This window comes from Pistacia vera, unplaced genomic scaffold, assembly GCF_008641045.1.
Source record: "Pistacia vera cultivar Batoury unplaced genomic scaffold, PisVer_v2 Contig232, whole genome shotgun sequence".
In the NCBI taxonomy this organism is placed as follows: Eukaryota; Viridiplantae; Streptophyta; class Magnoliopsida; order Sapindales; family Anacardiaceae; genus Pistacia; species Pistacia vera.
In genome coordinates this window covers 37,099-46,376 of record NW_022196038.1, presented here as the reverse complement: position 1 = coordinate 46,376, position 9,278 = coordinate 37,099, and the positions used below count along the sequence as shown (strand labels likewise).

Below are 9,278 nucleotides of genomic sequence, written 5' to 3'. Positions count from 1 at the left end.
TGGTCCTCAGGTTGGACTCTGCTAGCACTACTGCTAGTCCCTCTGCTCCAATGGATGGCTAACACTTTCTGGGTTGCTACGTCCAAGCCGTCTCCGCTCTGCCCAGCCTGATTAAATTGCTCTCAAACAAAAACACAATCAAGATTTAGTAATCAAAAGTACAAAAGAAACAACTAAGTTCTCACCGTTAGCTCACCAGTCAATCGGGATCTCGCCCTGACCTCTCTCTCCGAAAACAGCCTGACCCCTCAGGTAGAAGTATCGGTCCTTCCATTTCTTATCACTAGACCGTAGATCGGTCACCAGGTAGAACCGATCATGCATCAGTTCAACAGATACCCCCTTTTCCTTGTCATTCTCCTTCAAGAAGTACGAATACAACAGTTCGTGCAGCCCGAACCTCACTTGGTTATGAACACAGAGTCTTCCAAAGCCATCAGCAATCTCCAAGCATTCGGCATAGCTGAATGGGGCATCATGAAGTAGTTCAATGCCTCTCACAGAGGCGAGGCGAGGACGGGTAGCCTCAACCCTCATGAAACCACTTCTCGTAAACACTAATCTACGCCCTTTGCTTCCCAGTCGGCCCGCTCGTACGACCGCAGCATCTAATATCGACCAACCTCGGAATGTGACAAAGTCCGGATACGCCAAACATCGCTATCCTTCAGCACGGGCAGATAATCTCTAGTCAAAATCCAGCTGCCCTGTTGGCTCGGCTCTCCCTTAGAGCCACTACTGGAAGAGGATGGACTACCAACTCCTTCAGAGTCTTTCCTACTTCCCCCATGCCTACCCGAACCACTCGGGCCTGAGTACTCGTACCGGGGTAGCTACACTAACTCTAGTCGGCATCCCAATCGGGACGCCTTCTTCAGGCATCATCACTATGGTAAGGGCCCACTCGTACTCATCCCCTGGGTCTGCCACAATCCTGCTCAAACTAGCTGATTCGGAATCTGACATGTTGGCTTGATCGCCCAACCCGCCCGACAGACTCAAGCCTTGTTCCTAACTCACAATAATTGTCAAATGACCACTCGGTCTGAGTTACCGACTGAACAAGCCCACAAGCGCTCAATTATTACTCGCCTCAGTACTGATCAACCTAAACAAGTTCTCATAAACCCCGGTTGACCCTCCCTGCCGACCGAACTGGTCTGAGACTCAAGTCTCCCTTCGCTCGCCCTAAATGACCGACCCGCCTCCAAGCCAACCTATAGTCTACTTTCCCCTGTTCACGGACCCAGCAACTCAAAATCCCCCACTCGGTCTGGGTGACTGATCACCCAATAATGTTCAATTCACACGCTCCCCTTATCACTCGGTCAGATAGACTGGACATCCCACTTTAATTTTGGAAGCAGTGGAAAGATTTCATAATTTAGTAAATAATAAATTTGCAGTTAGCCTTGAAAGTTTGAGTTCTCTCATTGATGGCTTGTGTAAAACAGGGAGATTAGAAATTGCTTGGGAGCTATTTCAGAAATTTTCTCAACATGAAAACCTAGTGCCAAACATTGTAACATATAGCATTTTGATCAATGGGCTTCGTAAAAATGGACAACTAGAAAAGCCAAACAAGTTGCTGTCACACATGGAGGAAAAAGGTTGTGCTCCAAATGTATTCACATTTACTACGATTATGTTTGGTTTCCTCAAGAGTAACGAGGTTCCAAAATTTGTTGAACTCCTTCATAAGATGGCGAAGAGAAATGTGAAGCCTGCTGAATGTACGATGTCCTTAGTCATGCAGTTACTATTGAAGGACGATTATCGTGAATGTTTGAATTAGCTTCCTCAATTTCCTGTCCAAAAGCCACTTTTAAGTTTGCATGACAAAAATTTAGTGAGTTGTCAACTTTATTCAGAGCAAAATCCCTATCAGGAGACCTTTATTTGACAACATTTGAATATAAAACTGCAAAAGGTTCAGCCAGCTGCGGAAAGGCTCTGTTTTAGTTACTGGGCAAAGAATGTTCAATAATGCATTTTATTGTATGCTACAATGATTTCTGCCGATTCAGATCGGAGATCTAGACACTTCTACATGATTTAAACAGATAATTATTTGCCCCGGTACTATTTACTCTTGATTCACTAACACATTGTTGTAAAATTTACAAGTTGAGAAAAAAAGAAACTAAAACAGAGAACGTTTACAGAAAAGAAGGAGGATCTTTATAATGGAGATGAATCCTTAACATGCCATTGGAGAGTAAGTTCTTCTGCTTACTGCATTTCTCTTATAAAATGTTCTTCTGACATGTCTAATCATTCTTTGATCTTTTGATGTATACCTAAAACAGTTTCAGGATATGATGTGTGACCTTAAGGCTCAAGCAGAAGCTCTAGTTCTGTTTGCTGACAATATTGATGGTCTTCTGACATATGCTCTTCGTCCTAGCAATGTTTTTGGATCAGGAGATAAACAGTTTGTGCCTTCTCTAGTGAATTTGGCCAAATCTGGTTAGGCGAAGATTTGATATTTTATGTCTAATTAACTTACTTTTTCTTTGTTTTATGCGGAATTTTCTGTAAGTTGTCAAATGTGATGGAAATATTTTATTTGAAGTATACTTGTTGATATTTGACTACAATAATAGACCTTTTTTCTTTTTTGAACTTTATTTATTTTTTTATGGAAACCCCTGTCAAAATTGTTCAATTCTACACCAACAAAACCACCAAAACGAAGAAAAAGCAACTCCACAAACTCATATTAATTCAGCAAAAGAATAAACAAAACCTGAAGAGCCCAAAGGACCCAACACAGTACCAATAATAGAAAACAAAGATAGTTCCTAGCAATTCCAGGAGATAGGACCTCCATTGATAAACCTTTCAAGAAAATACTTAATTACTCCCTCTCACTCTCTCTAGCTTTATACTAATTATTCTTACTAACTGTCCCTAATTCAATAACCTTTCTATTCAGCCAGGTGTATATGCCTGTAACAAACTCTCCTTCACATTCTTCACACCCAACTGCCCTTAATGCCTATTACGCCCTCTCAACTTATAAACCTTACTAATGGGTGGTCTATCCATTTTTTTTTTTTTACTTTTATCCCCTAACCTTTATTATTTATGATTCTAGGATTTGCCCCAGATCACAACCTGAATATATTGAAGTAAATTTTTTTTAAGAAATTCTTTTTGATAAGAAACTATAAACTTTGTATTAAAATAGCATTTGGTTTTGTATTTCTTAGGTGCATGTAGTGTTTTATTTGATCTTTTTAGAGTAACAGGATTTCTCATTTTAGTTTATTTTAGGAAATGGTGAAAATATGTTGGACTTCACCTATGCAGAGACTGTTACTGATTCTCATGTCTGTGCAGTTGAAGCTCTAGATTCATGAATGGTTTTTGTGGCTGAAAAGGTAGCTATATTTTGGACATTACTGGATGTTTATTTTTATTTTTTTCCTAAGATCAGTGCATAGTAAAAATTTCTTATTTCAATTAACACGTAGGCCTTTTTCATTGTTAATCTCAAGCCTATGAAGTTCTGGGAATTTGTATGTCTAAGATTGGAAGGCTTGGGATATCAAAGGTAAAGTTGCATTCTGATTTCGTTATGTTAGAATTTCCATGGGAGCACTAGGTTGCATTTACAATATCATTATAGTGGAACATTGCATTCTGGGAAAAATTTGGCTTGGTTCTTGTTTCCTTCTTGCTTGATTTGATTCCAGTTGTTAGAAACTGAAAATAAGTTACCAGTCGCACACAACCTCATTCATGCATACACATATGTGGATGATTAGAACAAACATCAACCTTATTTTTACCAATTCATCCATTTGATAAATGAAACAAGGATGCTAGACAACTTGAAATGGTTAAACATATGATTATGATGTTATTTTCATTATGGTGTTGTTTATATTCTCTTGTGCTTTTCTTGTGCTGCTGCATTAGGGACATGGACTAACTATGTATTTCCTTTTTTATAACTACTATCTTGGATTTTCTGATACAAGGATCCGAACTTGAGCTACTGCTTCTTTTTATTGCGGACAGTGTATAAGACTTCTTATTAGTTTGGTTTCATATGTTTTCTTGCTTGTCAAATCGACACATGCAAGGTTGGGCTTGAGATTCCCTATCGGCATTTTACTTTGTTCAATTAGCTACACACACCAGGACATTTGATTGCACTGCTGCGCAGAAACATATTGGGTACTCACCAATTGTCTCCCTGGAATTACATTTCATTTTGGTTTTTGATGTCTTTCTTTGTTCATATATAAATATTTACCAACAGTTTAATTTTTCTGTTGCGTTATATGGTTTTTGTGTTTGCTCTTTTTGTTAGCCTTTTATCGAATTTCCAATACCTTGGTTTCTTGGAAAGTATGAAGTCAAATTCTATTATCCGTAGGACCTATATTACAAGACTTCTAATTTTATTAAAATTGGGAATGTTGGCATTTTATGTGGTTGCATCTTTTTTTCTGATCTTATTGTCATGTGGACTATAGAAAGTAGAATTATATTATTGTGTAGAGTACCTAAGGAAAAAGAAAGGTGAGAGGGAATAATCAATTAATTGATAATGGCAGAAATGTCCAAGATGGAAGAATTGTCTTTTACATCCAGCTTTTTGTTTATAAAAATTTTTTGTAGTAAGAATCCTCATGGTGGAAAAAGATGAATATCAGTCAGTGATGGTAGGATTAGTGGTTAGAAATTCTATGCAGAGTTTGTACCCATCATATGAAGCTCCCATCAAGCAAACATATTCAAACAATATATATATAAAATAATTTTTTTGTGATAACTTAAACGTATTTTGGTTGGTTAGGTAGCACTGTTTAATGGATTGATTGAAAATTTGAAATTTACTTTTGGTGAGAAATAATAGAGACGAAAGGGGAGTGAAGGGCAAGATTTGGCTAGGCTACTTCTCTTGTTTTCATTAGAAGGAATGTGCTTAAAGAAATTTGTTTTTCCATCTGAAATTGGATAAAAATGGGAGAGAAAATAGCTGTATACGTGGGGGATTTTTGGATATTTCGGTCACTTGGGATTTTTTTTTTTTTTTTATTGCAAGTCCTTCATCTAACTTAACAAATGGATGAAAGGACTAATCATGTTCTCTTTCCCATTACCATTCTCTGTCTTCAACTTTTAGCCAAAATACTTTTGGATCTATACTCAAATTAACTGATTCCACTGCATAGCACATAGTATTATGGAGGCAACTTATCATTAAGGAGTATGTTGTCATGATGTGTTTGAATAGGATTTGGAAATTTTAAGGTCTGACATCTTATGTTTGTGATTATTGTTGGTTATGCAAGAAGGTGTCTCTTCAACCATTGAATCATTCTCTCACTTAGCCAAGGACTCACCTTTAGCGCATTACAGTGACTTAAATGAACAATCAAAAGTGGAAAAGCTGCCAGGCAGTGGGAAAGGTTAGAGATTATAGCATTATAAATTTCTTTAAATAGACTCTAAAGTGAACATTTTGAAATTGTATGGGTGAAGATTACATTCTTATAAGTCTATTAGTGGTCATTTGGTTATGTTGGGTGGCAAACCTGGTGGCTTGATATCAACATGATAGGAACATCAAAAATGTTCTAGGTATATAAAAATTATTTGACTGGGTTTTGCTTGGTACAAGCCCTAATAATTTGCATCAGCACTCAAGTTGCTGTCTGATACTTGATATCTAGTTATGTCATGTATCATTGTCTGTCTGAAGGTTATATGTTAATTGGTTCTGTATATTTCTTTTTGTATTGATGAATGAGGCATTTTTGTGTGTTATTGCAACTGAAAGCCCATATGCAATAAATTGCTCAAATTTTAAGTAAAATACAACTGATATTCACTAAAAGAGTTTGCTTTGTAGAGCATGTTTTTAAGTTAGATTTTATCAGTTCATCATTTTCGTTATGGTGCATTTCAATGGGCTTTCTATATCGAGTTCAATATATGTAAATTAACCTTGAACTTTGACGCTACAGTTGTAGACATTTTACCTCGTCTGTAGCCAACCTTCAATTGTTGGTCTCAATTGCTCTTTTTGGATCTGGGTTTTTACCATCAAACATGTAAGTATAGAAGTTTGTGGGGTAAAATATTTTTCTTTTCCCTTTTTTTATCAGTCTTCCAACAATCAGCCATTTTTGCACGCTTGTTGAAAGCTTGTTATTTACTTTTTAAAATTCTCTGAAGCAAAGCATCTAGATGCTCTACTTCTTCTTTTCTTAATTTTTTCAGGAATTTCTTAGTTTATGGTCCAGAATCTGGAGTGCTTTAGCATTAAAATTTATGTTTATATGATTTTTATCGGAGATGCAAGCTCTTGCCTTCACTATCCTGTTGGCTTTTGTCAGTTTATGTGAGTATATCGTCAAGTTGATTGTTTGGTTGATTTTTCAGGTCTACTGACCATTTGATATGCTTTCTCTACAGATTTGGTCTCAAAGTTCCAAGCATACTTTTCTCTAGTTTTGATATGATTCTCTGAGATCATAATAAGTACAATTATTGCTTAATTATAAGTTATTTTCTCCCTTGTTATTCTTACAATTGTTGTAATAAATATTTGTTATTTGATGTGTGTAGATCCAACATCAACATTATGTTGTTGTGCTTTATCTCTTTTGCTCTATGCTCAATATTTACTTTGTCGAATTTTGAGCTTACACTGTTTTGAAATCTATTCAGGTTGTACTTGCACTTTATCTTCTCAAGCTGATTATTTTGCGATCATCCTTAACTGTGGTGAGGGCGTACATGGGAGGCCTATGGGTGGCAATGTTGCAGGTCGCGTCAACATTGGCACCTGAAGTAGGTGACAAGGGTTCTGGATCATTTTTGGTGCAAATTTCAGAAAGCAAAAATTATATATGAGAAATTGTGTAATGTTTCTTCAACTATTATTATAGTGGTAGTTGTTCAAGTCCATCTATTCATGCTGATCAATTGGTTGGACAAATGGTATGCTGCAACTGATATAACTTTTATGCATCGATTTTTTTCAAATATAAAATCTCCGAAACCTTTAGCATGTTGTCATGATGTGTTTGAATAGGATGTGAGAATTTTAAGGTCTGACATCTTATGTTTGTGATAATTGTTGGTTATCTAGGAAGGTGTCTCTTCAACCGTTGAATCATTCTCTTACTTAGCCAAGGACTCACCTTTAGCGCATTACATTGACTTAAATGAATAATTAAAAGTGGAAAAGCTGCTAGGCGGTGGGAAAGGTTAGAGCTTATAACATTATAAATTTCTTTAAATAGACTCTAAAGTGAACCTTTTGAAATTGTAGGGCTGAAGATTATGTTGTTATAAGTCTATTAGTGTTCACTTGGTTATGTTGGGTGGCAAACCTAGTGACTCAATATCAACGTGATAGGAACATCAAAACTGTTCCAGGTATATAAAAACTGATTTTGCACTTTGTCTTCTCAAGTTGATTCTTTTGCGATCTTCCTTAACTGCCATAATAGCTGTAGGTGAGAAATTTTTAGTCTAGTTGTTCCACCATGATATGATATCTCAATATTTTCATAAAATTGGCCTTCTCTAGAACTTTTATGCAGTTGCAGACGTTTTGCTTTAGAGAGATGAGAAGAAATCATTTACATACTTTCTCGCTCTGGTTGTGTTGTTTTACTGGTTTTTCCTTTATGGAAGAACTTTTACCTCATCTGCAGCCAACCTTCTATTGTTGGTCTCAATTGCTCTTTTTGGATATGGCTTTTTGCCATCAAACATGTAAGCACTAAAGTTTGTGGTGTAAAAATCTTTTTCTTTTCCCTGGTTTTATCAGTCTTCCAATAGTCAGCCATTTTTCCACTCTTGTTGAAAGCTCATTATTTACTTTCTAAAATTCTTTGAAGCAATGCATCTAGGATGCTCTACTTCTTTTCTTGATTTGTTCAGGAATTTCTTAGTTTATGGTCCAGAATCTGGAGTGCTTTAGCATTACAATTTATGTTTATATGATTTTCATCGGAGATGCAAGCTTTTGCCTTCACTAACTCTTGGCTTTTATCATTTTATGTAGTTATATCGTCAAGTTGATAGTTTGGAAGATTTTTCAGGTCTACTGACTATATGATGTTCTTTCTCTACAGATTTGCTGTCAAAGTTCCTAGCATACCTTTGTATAGTTTTCAGATCTCAGAAACTCTAATAAAAAATTCAATTGCAAGAATAGCATTTTTATGGAATCAGGGGATTTGGATTTTAAGAACATTGGCTAAAGGAGATGATGTGAATAACTTCATCATGGTATATTTTGACACTGATTCTTCTGCCTTGCATGTTACATTAAGTTGTCTGTTCTCATGTTTCATGTAAAATTTGGAATTTTGGCATTATGATCCTCCGGGATCATAATAAATACGATTACTGGTTGATTATAAGTTATTTTCTCCCTTTCTTTTTCTTTAATTGTTCTAATAAATATTTGTTATTTGATGGCTGTAGATCCAACATCAAATTATGTTGTTATGCTTCATCTCTTTTGTTCTACGCTCGATTTTTACTTCGTCAAATGTTGGGCTTACACTGTTTTGAAATGGATTCAAGTTGTACTTGCACTTTATCTTCTCAAGTTGATTCTTTTGCAATCGTCCTTAACTGTCGTGATAGCTGTAGGTAAGGAATTTTCTGTTTAGCTGTTCCACCATGATTTTATATCTCAATATATTTTCATCAAATTGACCTTCTTTGGAAATTTGATGCAGCTCTGGTCTTCTCCTTCACAACATTCTTTGCTCACAAGCAATACGAATCATAACTAGATGGCCTAGGAAAGCTCATTCTTAATTGTACAAAGAAATCAAAAACATTGTTGATACGCTATCTACCAACTCCTGTTGCATTATTTCTTTGTAACTATAGGATATTGCATGGACTCAACGCCTAAAAAGTGGTAAACGATTGGCAATTACTTCACGACTCGATGTTTTTCTCGATTGAGTTTTAAATTGCTTGTACATGATCTAATAGCTTAATTAGGCTTTGTCGTAAAACTGTAAAGATGATTTTGTCCTCTAAAAAATAATAGAGATGGGATATATATTCATATAGTGCAAATTTCAGTTGTCAAATGATGTTTAATCTTTTAATTGATCATTAGATATCTAGAGTGTCTTTAATTGCCTCTATTACTCGAAACCTTGAATCTCATCTCATCTGCTTAGCCAAAAGTCTGAACTCCAAATATTCCAACTCCAAAATCTATAGGTGTTGATTGTCACCAACACTCATTAGAAGTCATCTCACTTCAACCATTG

At 36.0% G+C, this 9,278-nt stretch overlaps 1 pseudogene; it reads left to right on the top strand.

Moving 5' to 3' along the window:
• The first annotated feature begins 1,597 nt into the window (after window positions 1-1,597).
• Window positions 1,598-8,908, top strand: LOC116131338 (annotated as a pseudogene).
• The last annotated feature ends 370 nt before the right edge of the window (window positions 8,909-9,278 follow it).